The following is a 24,794-nucleotide window of genomic DNA, read 5'->3' on the forward strand; positions in this document are numbered from 1 at the left end:
TTTTAAAAAGCTGGCTGAAAAAAATGAGGAAGAAATCAATCAGGACCCTCATTTCCCACTGCTGACAAAAGATGAAAGGAGGAAAGCATTACATTCAAATAAAATTTGTAGATTTGACTATTCCTGAAATGGCATTATATTTACAATCAGAAGTGACAAGAGGAATTTTTATCATCTAAGCATGACTGCATAAAACATAAAACTTGCCCTAGATTTTATCTAAGAGTCAGGAGAAAAAACTGATAGAGGAAAGAAAAGAGAGAATAATAATCTTTGTTTCAATTCCATCCTTGAGACTTGATTCATGGAAGTTATTTCTGTAATGTCTGCACCCAATATACAGTATGATATATGATAAGCACTCAAGAAATTAATTGTCAATTGACAGTTATTTTCCTTCTATAGAATGTACACCAAGTCTCTGGTCAAACAATAGAAGCCATTTTAAAATTAAGAAAATGTTATTTGTGTACACTAAAGAAGAACCAGTGGTTTTTATAAGAACCCTAATGGAAAGAATCCCTAAATCTTAAATGGAAGTGATTTCTGCACCTAATCTTGAAAACTATAGCTATCTAACCATTTAAAGAGTGTATTTTATGAGCTAAAATCAGTGGTAGCTGTCATGAATATAAACCAGTAAGTTAGTCACAGTCTTAATTAAAGAAGTTTATGAACTGTTGGGGAAATGAGATATATAGAAAAATAAGTTTTAAAAACACCGTAGGTTCATTGTTTTAGAATGCATTGTGCTTAGTGTGGGTACAAAAGTGGAGGTAATCAATACTGTTAATATATCAAGCCATGCTTTGTAGATTTTATTACATTTGAAATAGGTATGAAAAGATAAGAATAAGAGAAATATAAATTAAAATGTTGAAAAAATATTTGAAGCAAATAATCTAAAAGGAAACTAACTACCTTGCCTGTAAATCAGGAACACATGGAGGTATACAGTGAAGGAAAGGATGAATTAGGAACAAACCTGTTCACCAAAAGAAAATTGCCTGTACAACTTTGGCACTGAATGGAGAGAAGTCATCCATGAGAGTGTGTAACTATAATCTCGTCATTTCATGCATTGTTGGACTGAATTCATACTCTGTGGGGCATAAAGCATTATTTTGCTTAAGGACATAAAACATTATTTTAAACATGAGTAAAGGGCATGCTTACTCATGTTACAAAAGAGATGTGGAGAACACCAATAAGCCTTTTAGAAATAAAAATAAAATGAAATTAATAATATTACCAAAAAATAAAACCCTCAATGGAGGGACTTAAAGGGTGATTTTAAAAGCTGAGTGAACAGTTAGTTAATTGGAAGACATAACTTTAAAAAATCTATGTTTAACACAATATAAACATACAACCATAAAAACTATGAAAATAAATTTATTAAAATTGTGGATAAAGTGAGGTCTCACATGGGTTCAAACAGAATTGCAGAAAGAGGAAATAAAGGATGGCAGTACAGGTAGTATTTGCAGAGCCTATAAGTGAGAATTTTCTAGTACTAATGAAAGCTCCTCTTAATCAGGAATCCCAGTGAATCCCAAGTAGAGTAAAAACAACAAATCCACAACTTAATGAATTGGGAAGACCTTAAAGTACACAGAAAGAAAAGAAATAGTACAGTCAAATAAATAATATTAATTTTCATTACAAAAGTGGAAGCTATATGAGAGGGTATTGTCGTCAACAAAAGAAGATAAAATAAATAATACATAAAAATAATCAACATACTATTTTCTAAAATTAGAGTAAAAAACATTTTTATACTAATAAAAACAAATTTTTCTACCAACAGATTCTTATTAAAGAAAACGCTAAAAGACATACTTCAGAGTAATGGAAAGTGTCTTCTAGTCCAAAGTCTGAAATTCAGGAATATATAATGAACAAAGTTGCAAATGTGTTGAAAAATCTATAAAAATCCTACTTCTGATAATGATACACCAGTAATGTCCGCATGTAGGCCGACTAGAAAGAATATAGTAATCTAAGATGGCGGTAAATAATTGCCAAGCCCCAATTCAAAATCAGAAAAGGAGGGAAATATGGACAGGTAAAAATAGTTGCCTATTAAGGCAAGTTAATATAATATGGATCAAATAAGTTGCCCCTTTCCATTTAGGGACATTTGGCTCCCTCTCTCATCCTTGTTGCCCTCACTTAAAATAAAAATGTAGTTAAGATACTGAAGAACTAAGCAATCCTTTTCAGTTCTAAAAATCAAATGTTGGACAGCAAGACACAAGACATTTGTACTTTTAAACCCCTCTACATCGAAGTGATCCATCCTAGGAGGCAGTAGTGTAATATTTGCAGAAAGAATGACCTAACTTCATTTTATTTCAGTTCCGGAATTAGATTAAGTTGATATTTGATTGTGAGTCGCTGGCTCTCAGCCACTAAGCTAAATCTTAAAAATTCAAAAAAGTAATAAGGCTTTGAGAGATGTAAGAAAGATTCAGAAAATTTAAAATTACATGCACCGTAAGATATAAACATCTCAAACTTGTGCGCATCTTTGTGGCATCAAAATACATGAAGTGGAAAGTTACTAACCTAAAAAGGGAAATAGACAAATAAATAAGCCATCAAGGAAGATTTTATACATCTTGTTATGTAAAATATGATTAATATAAAAATATTAAATAAATACAATTTATATATAGTCAATATAATTAATCATGTGATTATATATAAAACATTTACCCAATAGATACTTTTAATGAATATATGGAATATTTGTACAGTTGACAGTATACTGGACCATTTGACAATGCTCTTTTAAATTCAAATTATTGACATCATAGATAATTTTTTTTTAGACACATCCAACAAAACTGGGAATCAATAGTAACAGAATAATTATAAAATACTTGTATAATTGGAAAGCCAATACTAGAAGCTGGTGATGATGAGAAACAACAAAACTCTCATATACTCTTGTTGTGAAAATAGATTCTCTTTGAAAAAGTTTGCCATCATCCATGAAAGTTGAGGAAATATATAACTTATAGGTATTTTGATATAGGTAGTATCTACCAAATACACACATCCTATAAATATTTATAATTTCAATATATAGTATTTAAATATAGTATACATTTATATACATAGACAATATACATGAATTAAATTAATACAAAATATAAACAATTATAAAATACATAAAATATAAATAGAAAACAAAATATAAATAAATTGTAAATGGAAATGTATTATATGTAAATACAAAATATATTAAAATAAGAAATGTATAAATTCTATAAATTTACATATATAAATTAATATAGCCCATCATTTCCGCTCTTATTTAGCCAACTGAAATGTTTATATATGTACATGAAAAGACAATAAATATTCATGGCTGTATTACTCATAATTGCTTAAAATTGGAAATGATCCAAATATGCAAGAACAAAGGAATGGATAAATAATTTATGGTGACCTTATTAATAAAATATATAAAATGATGAAAATAAAAAATAATACAGTAGAATGAACCTGACAAAAAACAAATCACCAAAAAGCAATAACTAATTATAAAAATTTAAATACAGGTGAAATTAAAGTATAGGTCTATTAAAAGCACTGGATGTCATGGGTCATGCTTGTAATCTCAGCACTATAGAAGGCTGAGATGGGTGGATCACCTGAGGCCAGTAGTTTGAGACCAGATTGGCCAAAATGGTGAAACTCCATTTCTATTAAAAATACAAAAAATAGCGGAGCATGGCGGTGCATACCTGTAGTCCCAGCTACTAGGGAGGCTGAGGCAGGAGAATCACTTGAACCTGGTAGGTGGAGGTTGCAGTGGGCCCAGATTGTGCCACTGCACTCCAGTCTGGGCAACAGAGTGAGACTCTGTCTCAAAATAATAATAATAGTAAGTTTAGAAAAATAATTTGGTTATAAACTAATTGATACAAATGTCAATGTGATTTCATAAATGGGAGTTTATAATTTGTAGGGGGCAAGAAGGAAGCTACTAGGGTGCTGTATGTCTCTTTTTTGTTGTTTTATCATAGTTTTATACAATGATTGTTCTGTTATAATTGAGCTGAACTGATAAGTTTTGTATGCTTCTCTAAGTGTATATTTTATTTTACAGTAAAAGAGTTAAAGCTAAAGATACCAAATTTAAAACATCTCATTGAACTTTGAATAACATTGTAGCTATGTAAAATTATAAAAATAATATTAGTGTCACAGGATCCCTGGGGTGCTGCTTGGCCAGTCAGAAAACTTTGTGGCCAGCATTGTCTCTGCTTGGGTTTTGCTTGTGCCTGCTGGGCTCATTTTGCCTACTCAGCCTGGCAGGCTGCATTCAGCTCATGCTACTGCCCTGAATATCATGCCTGACAAGGGCAAGCCAGGTGTGGAGCGGCGAGGGTGTGTGAGCAAATGCACACAGAGTCTGGTCACTGCTCACAGCCAGGTGCTCTGGCTGTAATGGAAAGGGCAGCTCCAGGCTCTGTCACAGGTGCCAGCTCCGTGCGAGGCTGTGGCTAGACCAGATATACCGCAAGTGGCTTCCACCAAGGGCACTAGCATTTGGACAAGGGGAACATGGTGACACCCAAGAGCTTGGACAGCAGCAACTGCAAAGCTTCAAAGAGGGGTATTACAGTGTGTCATAGGCCTGGCTCTGGGAGCCCCTAGGTCTGCACTCCCAGAAGGGCTTCAGTTCTTTTCTCCTTCTTGATATCAACAATGTGGTGAGCAGAGGGTGTGTTTCCACCCTGTTTATGTTACAGCTCTTTCAGTCCCACCATTCAGCATGACCCAAGTTCTTATCCCGCATCCAGTAAGAATGAGGTACACGGACCAATGGAGGGTTAGCAAGGTGGAAAGGAACTTCATTGAGAGACAGAATAGCTCTGAGAAGACCTGAAGTGGGCAGCTCCTTTCCGTAGGCAGGTCATACAGGCATGCGTCCAGCTCTTAGTGAAGAAGAGACCTGTGGTGGGTAGCTCCTTTCCACCAGTAGGTCATCCAGAAGAGTCCAGGAGACCTGAAGTGGGTAGCTCCCTCCCACAGAGGGGCATGAGTTTGTGTGAATTTGGCTAAGTCTGGGGTTTTATGGGCTGGGATGGGAGGAAGTGAGTGCTGATTGGTCTGTGGGCAGGCCGAATAAAGCACAGTAAGTCCTCATTCTGGGCCACAGACTCCACCCGAAACTGACAGCCCGCCCCCAGGCTTAAGGCTGTCTCTGCCTTGAAGGTGGGGTTTCACTAGAGATTGCCCATTTCTGCCCAAGAACCTGTCTGCCTCCTGCCATCAACATGCCATCCATAGCACCCAGGCTGTTCATGCCAAAGGGCACCTGTAGGCCCATGCAAAGCCGCCCTGGGTCCCTGTGGCCTCCCTTGTGTGCTAGTCAGTGCCCAAAGTCCAGAGGGGGATGAGGCGGCAGGGGGCTGGTGTGTCAGCACGACCCTGAGCTCATGCATACCCAGCCAGGTTGCAACAGTTCCCGGGCTTGGCCACAACTTTGCTTTGTGGCACAGGCACAAATCAGAGCAGGCACCAGGAGCAAGGGAGAGGCCAGGGAGCAGGCACTTCCAAACCTGCGGGGGCAGGGTGGCTTACTGGACCTCCGAGAGAACAGGGATGTCCGGGTTTGAAGTCGCAGCTGGGCGGCTGCAGCCTGTGCACAGCAGTGCAGAACTCCCACCCTGCCCACTCAGTAGCGGGCAGGGCTCCTGCCTGTTCTCAGCCCCCAGTGGCTCTGAGGAGTGTGCCATTTTGGCCACGCCTACCCCACTACAGCAGACATCTTCACAGCAGCCTCTCCAGACAGGCCACCACTGCCATCATTGGGAGGTAAAATCTTTAATAGGTACAATGTTAACTATTTGTTGAGAGGTGTCAACACATTTGTATTATTGGTAAAGTTATTAACTCCAGACTTTTGACACCAAGTCAGGATGGTAACATAATTCTGATAATCACAAAAAGAAAGAAATAGTATAATTTCCAAAATAAAATAGAATAGAATGAGATTATATATTGAATCAATCTAAAACAAAGCATAGAAAATAAAAATAGAAAAAAGTGAGTAAAATTAAACACAAAATAAGGTGAAAGAAAAAAGTTACGGGTAATAAGAATTAATTTAAATTTGGTGATTATTTCAATTAAAAGAGCTTTAAAAATGGATTCTAAAAATATTGATACGTTATTTACAAAGTTATGTGTTAAACAAAATATACACAAAAGTTAAAAATAAGAGAAAGACAAGGCAAAAGTTAATCAAAAAATTGATATGACTATATTAATAATTAAGATATTAAAGCAATTTTAAGAAAAGATTATTCCTAGATATACAGAGGGTCTTTTGACCTCCTGAAAGATTTTCTAATATTGAATCATGCTTGAATTGCTGGAATTTTTTTCCCCTTCTTTTCACAGGTGTTCAACTTGGGATTTTAAAATATTTTTTCAGATAAACATGAAGCCTAACTCATAAAAATCCTGTTTGTACTTTAACATGATTCAATCATAATATAACAACTCTTACAGAGATAAATTTACGGGACACAGAAGTAGGTAGGAAGCCAATCATGGATAAAATTGTTCAAGTTATCTATTCTTCAGTAACAAATGAACCACATTTCAATAGGAGGGCAAATAAGATCAAACCAATTATTGAAAGTGACAAGTTTTCGGAAGATCATGTAGGAACCTAAATACTATTGTGTTACTTGTAAACGAACTTTGGACTATCCTCTATATAATGGAGATTATTTAAGGATTTTAGTTGCAAAGACACATGTTCAGATTTGTATTTTTATTAGAAAATTCAGAAAGCCTTCTTAGGTGCAAAGACTGGGAAAAGAAAAACCTATGAGGAATATACAGCAATAATCAAGTGACAGGTAACAGACTAAACTAACTTAGTATTCCTTAAGTTTTACATAAGGAGATGGAATTGCAAGATATAAAGAAAACAGAACCACTGAAACTCAGTCATGTATTTATGGGAAGAATGAGTAAAGAGGGAAATAACAGTTTTTAGGTTTCTGACATGGCTGAGTGAACAGATGGTAGTACCATGTGCTCTGATACAGGAGAAGAAAATAGATATTTTTATACATATTAAATTTGAGGATTTCCCAGGAAAACCCAGAAAGAGATGCAATCAGCCAGCTATGAGAACCGGATGCTTGAAGAAATGCAGGGAGAACAATTTTACTGTCATGAAAATGTAGATAGATTTTTTTTAAAGAACACATTTGATAATCCAGTGAATATATACAGTAAGATTACCAGAGATGAGCATTTCTGTGAACATAATTGGGCAAATATAAGGCAGCTTGCCAAAAACGCCGAGAAAGAACTTTACAAACATGAAAGGAAAATCATAACAGAGAAAAAATGAAGGTCAAAGGGAAAGATAACTTTGTGGAGGGAAGAGTCACTGATTTGAAATACTGTGATGTAGTAAGTGAACAACTGAAAAGATCATTAGTCCCTATTTTACTTTTTTTTTTCTACCATTTGGAAAATATTGTTGACAATTGTCACAGAAGATTCAAATGGGTTGGAGGCAAAACGTGCATTTTGCTGGATTGAGATGAACATTTAAAGTCAGAAGTCAGAAACTGTAAATGTACATGATAATTTTTCAAAAAGATTTTAAATATACTAAGATAAAATTATTTTCTCCTCTGTGAATGAATAATTGGATGAATGAAAAATGAAAATCTTTATGGTCATTAGACAATATCTTGCAAGTTCACAGTGAAAATTATCATATATGATTTCTTAGAAATCTTACAATGAAAAATTCTGTTTCAATTTTTCTGATCCAAACACTCTTCAAATTATTTAATCTTATAATATTTTCATGAAATTTTTGTAGAAATACCATTCCCCTGGGAAATATTAGCCTTCATATCATTTTCATGATATTAGCACCTCAGCAATGAAGGATGAAAGAAATAAAGTATCTAATAGTGGTTGTTAGGTTGCTGTATGGTTCACTTCTTTTCACGTTGTTTTATAATGGGAGAAATTTTAGCATGTCAGTAATCTGTGGGGGAAATATACATATACATTGGCAGGTACAGGTTGAAAATATAGGAATGAAATTAACTGGTAATGCAAATTCCACAGACCAGACTGGCTGAAGAATAGGGATAGGGCAGCTCAGTGCAAAGTGAGGCATTTGAATTTTAGGTACTTAACAAAAAAAATGATGGGAGACAAATTTTGGAAAATACTGAGAATTACACCATATGCTGCAAAGGTACAAACTCAAATTTATCTTTGTCTAGGAGTCAGAGTAACAACTGACAAGTTTCTTTATACATAACCCTGAGAAGACAGAACATTAGACCACAAACAAAATAATTTAGCTACTTGTCATATGAGTGAAAAGGCCAAGCAATTAGTTTAATACCAAATACGAATTGCTTGTCTCATTCCTATCCTACTGAAATGTTTCTTACCAATTAGAGAAGCAGTCTCTACCTCATTCCTTGGAAATGTCTCTTCCAGAAAAGTTTTGAATTGGCAAGTTCTCTTTTCAGTTTTCTACCCTGCTTCTCCAGCTCACCTATTCATCCAGCTCTCCTCTTGGTGATTTACTCAGAAGTCTCAGGACTAATTTCTGTGTACTGAACCTGAGCTACCTGCATGTGTATGTACGTATCTATATGTGTTTGAATTCTTAAAGTGAAAAAAACACTTAAATATTAAAATTAAAAACAGCTACTTGAATTTCATTTTGGAAAACACTCATGCAGCATTTACTTGATGAATCAAGGCTCTCTGTTCTTTTAACTGATATGGTTCTCATTGAATTTATAAAAAATCTTTATGCAACTTTTATTGAGTGCCACCTAATTTGATCCTAAATGCTAGCACACACTGCCTTTTATTTTTAAAATTTAATTCAAGGCCCATAGCATGAAATTTGGTTTAATTATCTAAATCCATGGATTTATTTATTTATTTATTTATTAAGGAATGAAGGGATTTATTGAAAATGAAAGTACAGGGCACAAAGGCTCTGTTACAGAATTTTTGAGAGTTTAAATACCCTCTACAGGATTCCATTGGTTACTTGGGGTAAGCTTTATGTAAATGGAGAGGATGAAGTAAAGTTACGAAGTCATTTACTTGGCCTACGCCCTGTGGAGAGGATATTTCCTATTATAGCTGAAGTGTGAATCGGCTTCATGTTCCCTGCCTTGAGACCCTATTTTCCTGCCTCATTTCCCCCTCTAAGAGATGTGATCCCCATAAATCTTCATGGGAGGTAGAGTTTTGTTTTTGTTTTTGTTTTTTCTGTAACTGCTTCATTATGGCTTGGAGCATAGTCCCCACCTATTGGGGATCACAAAACTCTCACCCTGCTCTGTCTAGTGGAGGCAGGGTAGCTCCTTGATGGCCAGGGGTGGTGTCTTCACCTGAAACTGGCTGGAACCTTTGTTGGATGATCATCTGAAGCTTGATGTTTTCTAGGTGAAAGGAAATGAATTTTGTTGAAAGATTTAATGGGAATTTCAGGGGGTGGAAACCTATGCTGTCAGAAATGTTTGTTACAGAGATTTGCAGGAGAAAAAACAAAACCTGGTCTTTTCTAGAATCTATGTGTTTCCTTAAAGTCTTAGCACAAGCAACTCCATTTTGGTTTGGTTCAGTTTGTTGGGGCCTACTGCATGAGCTTAGTCTTTAAATTCTCTTGTGGAAGTTATGTTAAATAATAGAATTAGCTAAACAGAAAAGTATCTGTGCAGCTGCTGGCACTTGTGGCCTATGGAGAAATACATAAAATGAAGATTATAGAAATTCAGTGGCAGGAGACTCACAAATAAATTGCTTAGTCAAGTGAGTAAACTCTTTAGCTCATTCTTTGACCTATTTGATTTTAGGAGTTTGGTTTATGGGGATCTTGGGTAAGGAGCATACTCCAAACTCTTGGTATTATCCTCCCAATAGTCATAATAATAGTTTCCCTAGTGCTCTGTATTCTCTCAAAGGTTTGAAATGCTTGCACGCAGCCATCTCTAGAATATCATATGATCTCTCTTCAACTGTAATAACAGGAGCTGAAAGAAATCTGCAACCATGAGGACACCGTAACCTATAAATGATGTGCTGAGACCAGAAACCCAAGTTGATGGTAAACACCGTAACCTATAAATGATGTGCTGAGACCAGAAACCCAAGTTGATGGTAACTGAGAGTAGTGCTAAGGCCCTAAGTTTTGGTTACACTCTCACCTAAGTGAGAGCCTGACCAAAAAGGGGGATTTTTTTTTAAACAACCTTATGGTAGACCATTATTTTGGACTAATCCATTGATTTTTGAAAGGCAAAATTATCATGAGTATACTGAGAAAATCAGTTCCATAGAAAATATATGGACTTCAACAATTCTTAATCAAATAAGTTTCTTTAGTTTGGATTTTTGTAGCAACATCTAGTTGGTATAGTTAAGCAAAAGTCAAGTGAGTAAAGGATTGTATCAATCAAAGATCTGACAAGTAGAAGCTGATCAGAGTAACAATGCCTTAGAATGACTCACCTATAATGAAATGCTGACAGCTACAATGAAGTAGTAATTAAGATTAAAGGTCTTTGAAATGCTTTAGCAAAGATGCTTTAGATCATCTTTTGAATTTACCAGAAAACAAGCTCTTGATTGAATAATCAATAAAAAAGACTCTTGCAATTTATTTTTAAAGATATGTTTTCTTTACTGAGATTAATGCTGCAACAAAATTGTTTTCTTGATTTTCATTTTTTGAGTGAGTGTTGGGAGTGGCAGGGTGGGAGAATCCAAAAAGCATCTCCTCCTACAGTGTGAATGCAATAAATTTAAAAGCCCAAGGTTGATTTTTTTTGGCATGTACAGTATTCTAGACAGTGCATTGATGGGTTTGAACTTTTATACTGACTAGATTGTTCATACCATCAAATGTGATGGGAACTGGATGAAGTCGGGGGAAAAAATCTGATAAAGAACACATTCAAGAGAAAGAGGAGAGGAGCGAGAAAAGTAAGCAATGCTGTCTTTCTGGTGTTCTGTGATGCACAATATAAGTATGAAGGCACGACTGCTCTTTCTGCTTTCTCAATTGACCTATATACAGGTAGTTTTGCTTGGCTTGAAATACTGAGTATCTAAAGGTCTGGAATAACATGCTTCAAAAAAAAACTGGTCAAAAATAAGTTGAAAATAACGGTGGGAATTCTAAACAAAAGGCTAGCTAATGAAAGGAAAGGGTGAATAGGAAGTCAAATTAGTAAATTAAGTATTCAAAATACTTGATATAGGTTTCCATAGAGAAAAGACTACATTTAATTTATTACAGAATAAAAACTAAGCTAAAGGATATTGTCTATTATCTTTGTAATATAATAAAATACAAAAAATGTTGAGTGATTCACATATATGAAATGTGGAATTAAATGAGCAAAAAATTAATAGTTTTTCAGGGGTCATGATATCCACTTAATATGTGTTATATTATGAGGTTTCTCGAAATAGTGCTGTCTTGGGTAGAAAGACGTCCCCAAAGGACAATCTTAAAACCCAAATAGTTTCAATCCTTTCGTCCTATCTTTCTGAAATTTAATCTACAGTTAAACATTTTGGCCGGGCTTGGTGGCTTATGCCTGTAATCCCAACATTTTGGAAGGCCAAGGTAGGTAGGTCACCTGAGCCCAGGAACTGGAAACCAGCCTGGGCAACATGGCAAAACCTCATCTCTATAAAAAATACAAAAATTAGCCAGGCACAATGGTGCGCGCCTATGGTCCCAGCTACTCAGAAGACAGAGGTGGGAGGGTCTTTTGAGCCCAGAAAGTTGAGGCTGCAATAAGCCTTAATTGTGCCACTGCATTCCAGCCTGGGCAAGAGAGTGAGACTCTGTCAAAAAAGAAATAAAAAGGAGACTCCTGAAGATGGCGGTTAGGGGCTTCACATGACTCTAATAATATAACTCTATATGCCCCATAGGAATCTTGTGCTGTTATCGATGAACTTTCATGTTTATGCCTGCTCCTACATGTGCTATTATGCGTTTCAACTCATCAGCGCCACTATAGCACCAACTCTATAGAATCTGTCAAAAATTTACCAAATGTCAAGACTTTGCTCAAATCCAAAAGTTTTCATGGCATAGATGACTTTATATCTGTAGTACTCAAATTGTTATATACTCGTATTTTTAATGAATGCAAAACATTCATGCATTATTTCATTCATTTATTCATTATGTGATTTATTTAGAAAAACATACTACATTCCTATGCTAGCAGACTTCAGAGATAGAAATTTAAGTGGTACTGGCTGGAGAAGAAAAACACAAACATAATGACTTAGTTACCATATGTAACATGATAGAAATGCATTTAGAACAAAATTGAGGAACAAAATAAAGTGTGATCAATTTACTAAAGCAGTCAGGGTATGGCATACCAACCCTAGGTGAGCCCCAATGATCCCTACCTCCTGGTGTACATGCCTTTGTGTAATCCCCTTACTTGAGTGTGGGCAGAAACTGTGACTTGCTTCTAACCAAGAGAATATGGCAAAGGTGATATGATGTCACTTCTCTGACTACAACACATTCTGCAAGACTCTGTCTTAGCAGACTGGACTGAAAAACTCATCACAAGCCTTGAAGAAGCATGCTGCTATGACATGCATGAACTGCTTATTAAAAGGTTCAAGTGGCATGGAACTGCAGGCAGCCTTTAGCTGTTAAGGGCTTCAAACCTCCAATTGCAAGGAACTGAATTCTGCCAACAATCATGTGATCTTGAAAGAGGATTCTGAACCTCAAATCAGCTCACATTCTCTAACAATATCTTGATTTCATCCAGTGAGCAAATCATTGTAGAATTCCTGGTCCACAGGACCTGGGAGATACTAAATGTGTGCTGTTTCTAGCTGCTAAATTTGTGGTAATTTGATACACAGCAATAGAAAACGGATATACCGATGAAGTTAGGAAAAAAATCTTTCAGTCAAGTGCTACTTGAGAAAAGTGAGCTCTGATCTGAAGAATGACTATTATATTGATGAAAGTCTGCAAATTCAGACAAAACAAAAAGCCTTTATTTAAGACATTGGCATAAGCCATTTTAAGTGCCCAGAATGATACACCTGGTCCTCCTCTGGCTCTGGTAAGAGGAGTTATAAAATAATGGAAATGTTCCTTGTACTTGTTCTAAAAAAATGTTACTTACATGCCTCCAGAAAACACACACACACACACACACACACACACACACACACACAATTGGGAACATTTTGGCCCCCATCTATAAATTCATTGATCATCCTAAATTGTTTTTTCTGGCTTCCAGATTTAAATCAATGTTGTCTTGCTGACTTACTAAGCAATTAATATAGTATCACCCATGTAATTCAGAAAATAGCTCAGGATCTTCCAACTACATGTGTATATGCATCCACCCTTTCTCAGATGCAAAATCTGGCCCCGTCACATATTTTCAGATGACATCTGTTCACAGCAGGTATTGAAATGTTTGTATAGTCTTTCTTAAAGTCCTTAAGGTGGTAGAAAAGGGTCATATTTCACAGTGCAGAAAATCACACACACACGCACACACGCACACACACACCACACCCACACACACCCACACACACATTTATATCCCATGTGAACTGTTTGTGCCATCATGGCTGCTTCCTGGAATTCACTCTCTCTCCCTCTTCTTAAACAGATGACCAATCTTGTTGGCTCTTTTTTCTCCTTCCTAGATTGTTCCTTGGAGAATTTGAAATTTTTTATTGTTTTGCAGAAAATGTAGTAACTGCATTTTGATGCTTCAGCAATTTCTCCAGGTACCTCACCCTGCTCCAGGTGGATAAACAAGGAAGAAAGGTGTTTCTTCTTAATAGATACAATGTTCTCATCAGAAAACCTTGTTTGGACTTACCGATGAAGTAACATCTTTGGGCCATTTTGTGTAGCTGATTTCATTGTGAAAAAACGATCAACTACCCCAGACCAAAAAAAAAAAAAAAAAAACAGAAAAAAACAAAACAAAACAAAAAACTAGTTTGGAACACCCAAGTCAATGATGTTAAAGCTATAGTTTCCTTATCAGCAAAGTTCCAGTCTCTGCATTACAGTTTTTTTTTTTGAATATGAATTGTGGAGCATTTGCTAGACAAGAGATTATTGTTCTACAGAAATAAGTTATTCTTGGAAGAATAACTGTCTAAACCATGTGCTGTCTATGCTTAACCTCTGCTTGATATGTACTTCTGATTTTGACTGGAAATAATAAACTTTCTAAGTAACAGGTACTTTGGGTAAATCTTCATGTCCTGAAGAGCAAGAAATATATCCAACATTAACACTGGAACCTTACTCCTTAGCATTTATAAAGGAGTTATGAATTATTAAAGGTTTTAATAAGTTTGGAATTTTACTGTAATTCATGATTAAATATTAAAGAGTGACCTAGAAGTTCAGGTTGAAGAAGTTAGACTTCAGAAGGAACAAAAGTGAATATAGAGAGATGTTCATAATCAGAGTAGAATAATAAAGAGAAACTTATAATCAAGAAATATTTCTCAAAGAGAGGGAAGCCATACTATACTGAAAGATAAAATATATTATGTAATAGAAATCTCTAGGTCAAATGACAGAGTGTGTGACACTCTCTTTAGCAGTGACACTTTCTCAGCCAGACAGCTTAAGTTTGAAATCCAACTGTGATGTTTACCGGCTTTGGACCTTGGGCAAGTTATTCAATTTCTTTGGCCTTTAATTTTTCCCATTTTTAAAATGGACATCTTCCTCATAGTGTTGTTTCTGAATTAAATGAGCGCTTATAGTAATGCCTAGGACATATTAGGTGCTGACAGTAGTTGATACTTTTCTAATGAGATCAGAAGTGAGGGGTCACAAAAATAATACTGAGAAATTATTAAAATAGGGCATAGAGGAAAGCAGAAGAAAAATGAAGCAGTACAAACAGAAAGTAGTCCCCTATTATTCCTGGAGGAATGCCATGTACTGGAAGAATTTAATAATAACAACACTTGTCTTCCCGTTGTCATTTTTTTGGGGGGGGGGAGACAAGAAATGTTTTCATAAAAATGGGTGTGGCAAAATATGGTATTGCAATAAAAAATTATAAGGGCATAACCAAACATGAAATTAAGAGAAGATTATTTTCAGTTATCAACTGTAAGCACAAAAAAATATGGCATGGATCAGAGATGTGTAATTTGAAGTTGCAGTTATGAAATCAATATTAGTATGTATGCCTAGATGAAATATTATATTAGAAGGTCCTTTTTATTTTGCAGTCACATCTCAGTTATGTGTCAGAAAACATGGACAGTCTTAAAATTTCAAACTGCCTATCTTTGGCCACTCATTTGCATTTTTGGGTTCCTAACAACATTTGCTTAAAGGGGTACTAAGCTGAATTTTAAGGAAAATTACCATGTCATAAAAAAGCCTTGGGACAATTATGAAGAAAGAGTTAGATTGGCATAAAAGAATGGGTAATAGTACAAATATTAGGTGCTATTGTAATTAAGAGGGGAGAAGAAAATATCATTCTGGATTTTGCAATCTTGACAGTTTTCATCAAAGCATAGGAATATCGAATTGCTATAAAGATGACCTGGACAATGATGTCTAGTTTCTGTTCTATACAAAAAACATTTTCATAGAATTCATTCTAGAAACAAATCTTTATGAGGTCATGATTATCCCAGAGATCTAAAGTGAAAGTAGAGATATGTACTCAGATGGCAGGAAGAGAGAAGTGAAGAGTGGAAAAGCAAAATCCTATGTGAAAATTTTTTGGGGTGCACTTCCATTTTACTTTATTTTTTTCTCAAGGCCTTCTATTACTTGATATAATGTTAAAGATCTTTAAATTCAGCAAAAATACAAAAAACGGGCTATGCAAATTATTATCTCAGTTTTGAAAGATTGCTGAACCTTCTTTTATAAATACTGTGGGAAAATATACAGTTGTGTATTATGACATACAATACAGTGATTTGGACTACATCTTTTATCTGGTTCCCTGTTTAAACTTTTTAAAAATTTCTTTATTCTGCTTATCTGACAGTTGATGGGTCTAATATATTTTTATATCTCCTAAAATTACTTACTCAAATAAGTAACTCCCTCTGCCAAACAACTCTTGACTCCTACCTGGTATTAGTTCCCAGAAATATTTCAACTCACACAACAATTACAAATTGCAAATCCAGAGCCATCCCAGGCTTTAGTTTTGCTCTTCTGTTAATGATAAGAGCATAAGAAATAGACTATTAGCTAACAGAATATCCAGAAATTATTTATTTGTTACGTATGTCCTCCACAACTAGGGATTCAACTTGTGGCTAAAAAGAAGTTCTCAGAAAGAATTTATGAGTTACACATTTTTAAATAATCAAATAAGTGTCTTCTCATGAGTTCTTCACTGCACTCAACTTGGCAATCATCCTCCTCTATATGATCAAAAATATTCTGCAAAAGTAGCTTTAAAGAGTGTTTGGAAATTTTGGCCTTGAAATTATTTATTTTTAAATAAATTCTAAATTCACTTCACCATATATCTAAGCAGCGCAATTTGATATTGACTGTTTTCTTTCCAGGGCTTCTCTTCTGGGAATACGTGAGCTATCTGAGTACAAAGAACCTAGATCTTTGTCCTAATGCTACACATTATCATGTTATAGGTACATACAGAATACCTAAAAATGTATAATATTTTGGTATAAATTTATAAGAAAAAATCCTCCAAGATCAAATCCAAAATTACCAAGAAAAAAAATTGTATCTTCTCAGAAAAATAACCTCCATGAATTAAAAAAAAATAAAAAACTTTCAAAAAAGATAACAAGGAAAAGAATGTTGAGCTTTCAGAGTTTCAAAAATGGGAGCAAGTGTGTGATACCTAAGAAGTTTACAGCTATTATTTGGTACAATTGAATTAAAAAATAAATAGAAACATTCATTTTATTAATCTTTCAAATTGAATATTGCTATAAGAAAAAATCAAAGGAAAAATAAAACAATAATTCTGACTACAATTGTCTTTAAACACATTGAAATTTTTATACATAAAATTCTGAAAATTCCTATCTGGTTAATTCTGTTTAAAACTATATATATTAACCTCAGTAAAATTAGACATATTGGTGGTAAAATTGTACTTGATAAAATGTGTTGCTGATTAAAATCAAATAAGATAACTAAATGTTTTAACTATTAATATCTCCAAATTTGATCAAGCAAAATGCACTTAGCCAGAAAATAAAACTGCAAGACAGAAGTTGTTATAAAATTTGATACAAATTATAGAATTAAATGAATCTATCCTTATAGTACAATTTATGACAGAAAAAATCAAGTTACATGAAAGTAATTTAAGTATTTTATCTTCATATTATGGAAAATTATCAAAACACATTTGTGTTAACTTCAAAAACTGTATCTCAAAATTGACTGTTTATGCACTTATCAAATATTTGCACTCATCAAAATGAATTTTGGAAATCCACAAGGTAAAAAGATAAGTGAAAAGTTAATCAAAATAATTGGTTCAAAATGGTAGAATAAAAATATTTTTTATTTTAACATCTATCCACAAATACTAAAGAAGTCTGATTTAGCCAAAATTCTTCACATCCATATGTAATTTTAAAAGACGATGATTGTTGTAATTGATAGAAGAAGCGTATTTCTGCATGGCTTTATTTCTAGATGCCTATGAACATTGTAGTTTCAAAAGGTTGTTGTCAATTAATTGTTGTAATTCACTTAAGAAAAAAAGGAGAAAAAGGAAATGTGACACTGTCAGAGTTACTCTGTTTTAAGCTGTGAACAGAGAAAAAATCATTTCAAAGTTTTCTAAACTATAGCTAGCATTATTTTAATATTAGACATTGGAATATATGTATTATAATTCTACACAGGCCTCTAGGTCATGTTTGTTTTTCAGTGACTCTCATTTGAATGAGAGAGGAACAAAAGCAACTGAACAGAATCTTAAACAGCCATATAGAACAACCTAAGTGCCAGATCCTCTTTTTTGTTGTTGATCTTATAGTATTTATCTCTTATTGTTTCTGTTCCCTGTGGTTCTTATGTATCACCTGCTAACCATTTGGCCTCATATACTGGCCATCAACTCCTGAATATACCATTGCCATGACTGAAAATAAACAAATTGTATAGACTTTCAAATAAAGTTACCTTCTATATGTGTTTTTATTTCTGTTAGTAGATTCATTTTTGCCTTGACCTTCATATTTCATTTGACATCTGCTTTCCTCGTTTTCTATAACATTTTCATTTTAAGATATAGAAATCGTAGCAAATCTTTGTCATGGATATTATCATGAATGATTTCAAAATTAGGTATAGATTTTTGACATAGATAAAATGATGCACAACGGAAGATATGACTGATAGTCAATGGTTATTTTTCTTAACTACAATCCAAGGTTACTATAATAATTATTTGAAAGAGTAACTATGTACTGAGGGAGGATACACACTTATACCATGATAACTATGTAAGAGAAAGATATCCATTGCATCACAAATAAAGCAAAGCGTGTTTGTAACAGGGTTTGGGGTTGATCCAAATTTTTTGCTCTGCAATGAAAACAGAACTATTGTTTTACTCTTTAAGGCAGTGTATTGAAAGTAGTTAGCAAAACCCCTGTATCATCTACCCCAATCATTGAGAAAACTGATGTTTCCCACATATCAAAAGGAGCCTGGAACAAAGATACATAATATATAAATGTTTTTTGGGCATTCAGTTTGAAAAGTAATGAAGGGAATATGAACATACAACAACAACAAAAACAAAAGGAACAATCTCTCTCTTTTGGTAATATAAAATCTTTGTTTCTTTTTAATCAAAATAATCAAAATACAATCTAGTCCCTAAAGCAGACGTACCAAACCTTGAAATCTCTAGAAGACACCTGGGTGGAATTGAACCTTGATAAATGCATACACACACACACACACACTTTTTTTTAGTGTTGAGTGAATTTATTCATGCATGTATTCAACAGATATATATTGAATGCCCCATATGTGTCATCTGCTCTACTAGGCATGAAAAAATGTTTAGAAATAAATAAAACAGGGTCCCTAGCGAGAGGTAATTCAACATCTAGGAATAAATACATGCATCAACAAATAAATTCTAAAATAATGTAGTATGTGCAGCAATAGAAAAATATATGTATTAACATGAGAACACTATAGAGAGGCATCTAATTTAGGTTGATGGTACTAGGGGAGAAGCAAAAAAGACCCCCTGTAAGTGCTGATAACCAAACTGAACTTTAAATAATTCTATTCATTTTTTCAGAAAATATTTGTTGAGGGTCTACGACATGCCAGACACTAGTGCTGGCAATAGATCAAGAAACTAAATATTTTAGTGCATGACTTCCATTTACAATTAACACTCTAGTGGATGAGAATTTAGTGAAGCAAATGGCAGGGGTAGGTATAAAGGAAAATCACAAGGTGAATTATGCTGAGTTTAAAACTTGAGAAAGTTACAGTGAGAAACTAAGCAAGAGTTGGGGATAGCGGTCATAGTATAGAAAGCCGGTAGCTCATGTTAGTGCTTGGTACTACGAATTGGAAATGAATTTAGTTCTCTCTATATAACTTCTTGCATGTATCTTTGTAAAATATTGATTAGCAAGTGTCATAGTTATATTTTTATTTGTGACAAATCTCTGAGGAATTATATTTAATATGGCAGGCATTATGGGAGAGACAAATACCCAAGCCAGATAATTTAGGACATTTCTGCATCACAGTATTTAATCTCCACAGACTGGCATTGTCATCTTTACACAGGTTCTACAAATGAAGTGAAGTATGAGAATTTTTGGCTAAGAAGACTAGAACTATATTTAATCATGTTATATTGTATTCTCCCAAGATATGGTATTATTTTATAACTGCAGGATTGCAGAAACCTCACTTGGAGGCCTTTTGCAGTGTTTGAAAGATGACAGGATCTTCTATCATCAAGATTTTCCTGAACAGTATAGCAGTTTTCTTTTCAATGCTATAGTCACATAATTAATCATAATATTATGTGACTATTAAGTAAAAAAGAGAGTAATATAAAAAATTTAGATGCTGATCATGAGGCTAGATCAAATTATATTCTGATGTAGTGTTTAAAATGCACTTCCTTTTCTGAAAGCTTTGAAGTGTTTGAGCTCAGGATCACACTGCCTAATCTTGTCCCTGGATCAACTTGGTCATAGTATGTTTAAAGCAGATCAGGCCATACAGCATCTGTTCCAGAAACCTAAGATGTCTGATTGCCATGGAATTACATTCAGACTGTTTGAAGTGTATCTTTTCATGCAATACAGAAGTCATCCTTCTAAAATGCTACTGTGAGAGGGCAACCATGACTAAGAAACTGTCGAAATAAGTTCTGCCTAAGTGCTTTTTAAGTGCAAATAGTTTGAGAATGAAGTGTCTCATACAGAACAGTACTTCAGAGAGTAGGCACTCAATAAATATTAAACTACAAGAGTCCACACTAAAATAGTTCTTAACAAACAATAAATCAACTTCACTCTCACCAAGATCTACTTCTTGCATACCAAATGTGTATTTGGTGCTATGTACATATATACAAGTCAAGAGATACTTTTTCAGGTTCAAGAAATTTAAGAACAGGCAAAATAAAAAATAAGGCAAACACACATACAACTAGGGATTGGATAACTGACTTTTCACCAAATCAGTGTTACTTCAGCTTTCCCATGGAACATGCTCTGCAATGCAAGCTCCGCCTCCTGGGTTCAAGCCTCCTTGAGTAGCTGGGACTCAGTAGCTGGGACTCAGTAGCTGCCTCAGCCTCCCGAGTAGCTGGGACTACAGGCGCCCACCACCACGCACGGCTAATTTTTTGTATTTTTAGTAGAGATTGGGTTTCACCATGTTACTCAGGAAGGTCTGGATCTCCTGATCTCGTGATCTGCCCACCTTGGCCTCCCAAAGTGTTGGGATTACAGGCGTGAACCACCGTGCCTGGCCCTATATCTAAGTTTTAAAATAATTTAAAACACTTGTGTGAGGAAAATCATCTCAATGAGCTGGTGTGTTGCCCTTACAAACTATTTTTGTCCATGGCTGAGACAATGAATCCATAAAAAAAATTTAATTAATTAATATCCATAATGGATGGACTCCAAGAGTGCCCCTACCTTCTACCTAACAAACACACTCTGATTCTTCTCTCCCAGATAGACTATGTCATTATCATGTAATTGAATCTTGTCTGGCTTCTACCTCTCTGCCCAAGCCCTTTGGATGGATCCCAAAATCCTTTGCTATAAGTCTCTGTCTCTAAATTCTTCCTGGGTTTCCAGTGTGCAGATAAGGCTGGAGGCTTTTTCCCACCCTTTGCTTAGCCAGCCTCTTGAAATTATACTTTACTGGGAGGGGAATTTTTATAGAGAGAATATGAATTGATTTGTTAGAAGTAACAAACATTAACTAGGAAAGCAAATAAAATAGAAAGGATAAAATATTTAAATGTAGAATCTTTGCAATGTGTAGAGTTTGTTCAAGCGTGAGCAGTGAGTCTGAGAGGAAATGCCAAAACCAAGCCTGACACAGTGGCATGGCCTGTAGTCCAACTATGAGGGAGTTTGAGGCAAGAGAATTGCTTTGTCCTGGGATTTCAAGGTTGTAGTGCACTATGATTGCACCTGTGAATAGCCATGCACTACAGCCTGGGCAACATAGTGAGACCCTCATTCTGCAGAAGAAGAGGAAGAACAAAGAGGAGGATCAAAGTTACTCTACATCTATAGAAAGATTGCAACATTATTATAGGTTTTAAGAGATTTTATTGATATTATAGATAAAAAAGTTTGCAAAGAAGGGATGTGTATCTTCTTTAGTTGGAGCTATATATTAAAAATGGGATGACTTGTATGCCTTCAATGAGTTGAAATATGTGGATACTGATATTGTCAGGAAAAACCTGTAATGTGACTTAATGGTCGACTTTGGTTATTCTTTTTAACTCTGATTGTTAAGTGAAGGCAGGCAAACATTCTAATTATGTTCAGTAATTGTTTCTTTGAATTTTCACAATGTTAAAAATGCAACATCCATATAAATATAAATATCATAAATAGTGTTTTACTCAAACATTTTTATCTCAAAATTATGCTGGCAGTGAAGATGTCGTTCATAACTATAGATCAGTTTACTTTGGGGGGTCTATATCAGATCTTCTCTGGGTAATTTTAATAATTTTTATTTCTTTTAAAAATGTCATGGGAATACAGTGTATATATTTACAGGGCACATGTGATATTCTGATACAGGCATACGCTGTGTAATAATCACATCAGGATAAATGGGTTATCCCTCACCTGAAGCATTTATCATTTCTTTGTGTTACAAACCTTCCAATTATACTCTTTTAGCTATTTTTAAATGCACAAAGGCCTTTTCTGCATCTATTGAGATAATCATGTGGTTTCTGTCCTGTTTATATGCTGGATTACATTTATTGATTTGCGTATATTGAACCAGCCTTGCATCCCAGGGATGAAGCCCACTTGGTCATGGTGGATAAGCTTTTTGATGTGCTGCTGGATTCGGTTTGCCAGTATTTTATTGAGGATTTTTGCATCAATATTCATCAAGGATATTGGTCTAAAATTCTCTTTTTTGGTTGTGTCTCTGCCCGGCTTTGGTATCAGGATGATGCTGGCCTCATAAAATGAGTTAGGGAGGATTCCCTCTTTTTCTATTGATTGGAATAGTTTCAGAAGGAATGGTACCAGTTCCTCCTTGTACCTATGGTAGAATTCGGCTGTGAATCCAACTGGTCCTGGACTCTTTTTGGTTGGTAAGCTATTGATTATTGCCACAATTTCAGCTCCTGTTATTGGTCTATTCAGAGATTCAACTTTTCCTGGGTTAGTCTTGGGACAGTGTATGTGTCGAGGAATTTATCCATTTCTTCTAGATTTTCTAGTTTATTTGCGTAGAGATGTTCGTAGTATTCTCTGATGGTAGTTTGTATTTCTGTGGGATCGGTGGTGATATCCCCTTTATCATTTTTTATTGTGTCTATTTGATTCTTCTATCTTTTTTTCTTTATTAGTCTTGCTAGCGGTCTATCAATTTTGTTGATCCTTTCAAAAAACCAGCTCCTGGATTCATTAATTTTTTGACAGGTTTTTTGTGTCTGTATTTCCTTCAGTTCTGCTCTGATTTTAGTTATTTCTTGCCTTCTGCTAGCTTTTGAATGTGTTTGCTCTTGCTTTTCTAGTTCTTTTAATTGTGATGTTAGGGTGTCAATTTGGGATCTTTCCTGCTTTCTCTTGTGGGCATTTAGTGCTATAAATTTCCCTCTACACACTGCTTTGAATGCGTCCCAGAGATCCTGGTATGTTGTGTCTTTCTTCTCGTTGGTTTAATAAATTAGGTATTGATGGGACATATCTCAAAATGATAAGAGCTATCTATGACAAACCCACAGCCAATATCATACTGAATGGGCAAAAACTGGAAGCATTCCCTTTGAAAACTGGCACAAGACAGGGATGCCCTCTCTCACCACTCCTAGTCAACAGAGTGTTGGAAGTTCTGGCCAGGGCAATTAGGCAGGAGAAGGAAATAAAGGGTATTCAATTAGGAAAAGAGGAAGTCAAATTGTCCCTGTTTGCAGATGACATGAGTGTATATCTAGAAAACTCCATTGTCTCAGCCCAAAATCTCCTTAAGCTGATAAGCAACTTCAGCAAACTCTCAGGATACAAAATCAATGTACAAAAATAACAAGCATTCTTATACACTAATAACAGACAAACAGAGAGCCAAATCATGAGTGAACTCCCATTCACAATTGCTTCAAAGAGAATAAAATACCTAGGAATCCAACTTACAAGGGATGTGAAGGACCTCTTCAAGGAGAACTACAAACCACTGCTCAACGAAATAAAAGAGGATACAAACAAATGGAAGAACATTCCATGCTCGTGGGTAGGAAGAATCAATATCGTGAAAATGGCCATACTGCCCAAGGTAATTTACAGATTCAATGACATCCCCATCAAGCTACCAATGTCTTTCTTCACAGAATTGGAAAAAACTACTTTAAAGTTCATATGGAACCAAAAAAGAGCCCGCATCGCCAAGTCAATAAGCCAAAAGAACAAAGGTGGAGGCATCACACTACCTGACTTCAAACTATACTACAAGGCTACAGTAACCAAAACAGCATGGTACTGGTACCAAAACAGAGATATAGATCAATGGAACAGAACAGAGCCCTCAGAAATAACACCGCATATCTACAACTATCTGATCTTTGACAAACCTGAGGGATTTATTAAATGGGGAAAGGATTCCCCATTTAATAAATGGTGCTGGGAAAACTGGCTAGCCATATGTAGAAAGTTGAAACTGCTTCCCTTCCTTACACCTTATACAAAAATCAATTCAAGATGGATTAAAGACTTAAATGTTAGACCTAAAACCATAAAAACCCTAGAAGAAAACCTAGGCATTACCATTCAGGACATAGGCATAGGCAAGGACTTCATGCCTAAAACACCAAAAGCAATGGCAACGAAAGCCAAAATTGACAAATGGGATCTAATTAAACTAAAGAGCTTCTGCACAGCAAAAGAAATTACCATTAGAGTGAACAGGCAACTTACAAAGTGGGAGAAAATTTTCGCAACCTACTCATCTGACAAAGGGTAATATCCAGAATCTA

At 35.1% G+C, this 24,794-nt stretch overlaps 1 long non-coding RNA gene across 1 annotated transcript in view; it reads right to left on the reverse strand.

Annotated features, from left to right (window-relative positions):
- LOC134730802 (uncharacterized) overlaps positions 1-24,794 on the reverse strand; it is a 767,202-nt gene that overhangs the window by 605,483 nt on the left and 136,925 nt on the right. The gene's annotated exons all lie outside the window — the stretch shown is intronic.

The sequence above is a fragment of the Pan paniscus genome, chromosome 6, assembly GCF_029289425.2.
Source record: "Pan paniscus chromosome 6, NHGRI_mPanPan1-v2.0_pri, whole genome shotgun sequence".
Taxonomy (NCBI): domain Eukaryota; kingdom Metazoa; phylum Chordata; class Mammalia; order Primates; family Hominidae; genus Pan; species Pan paniscus.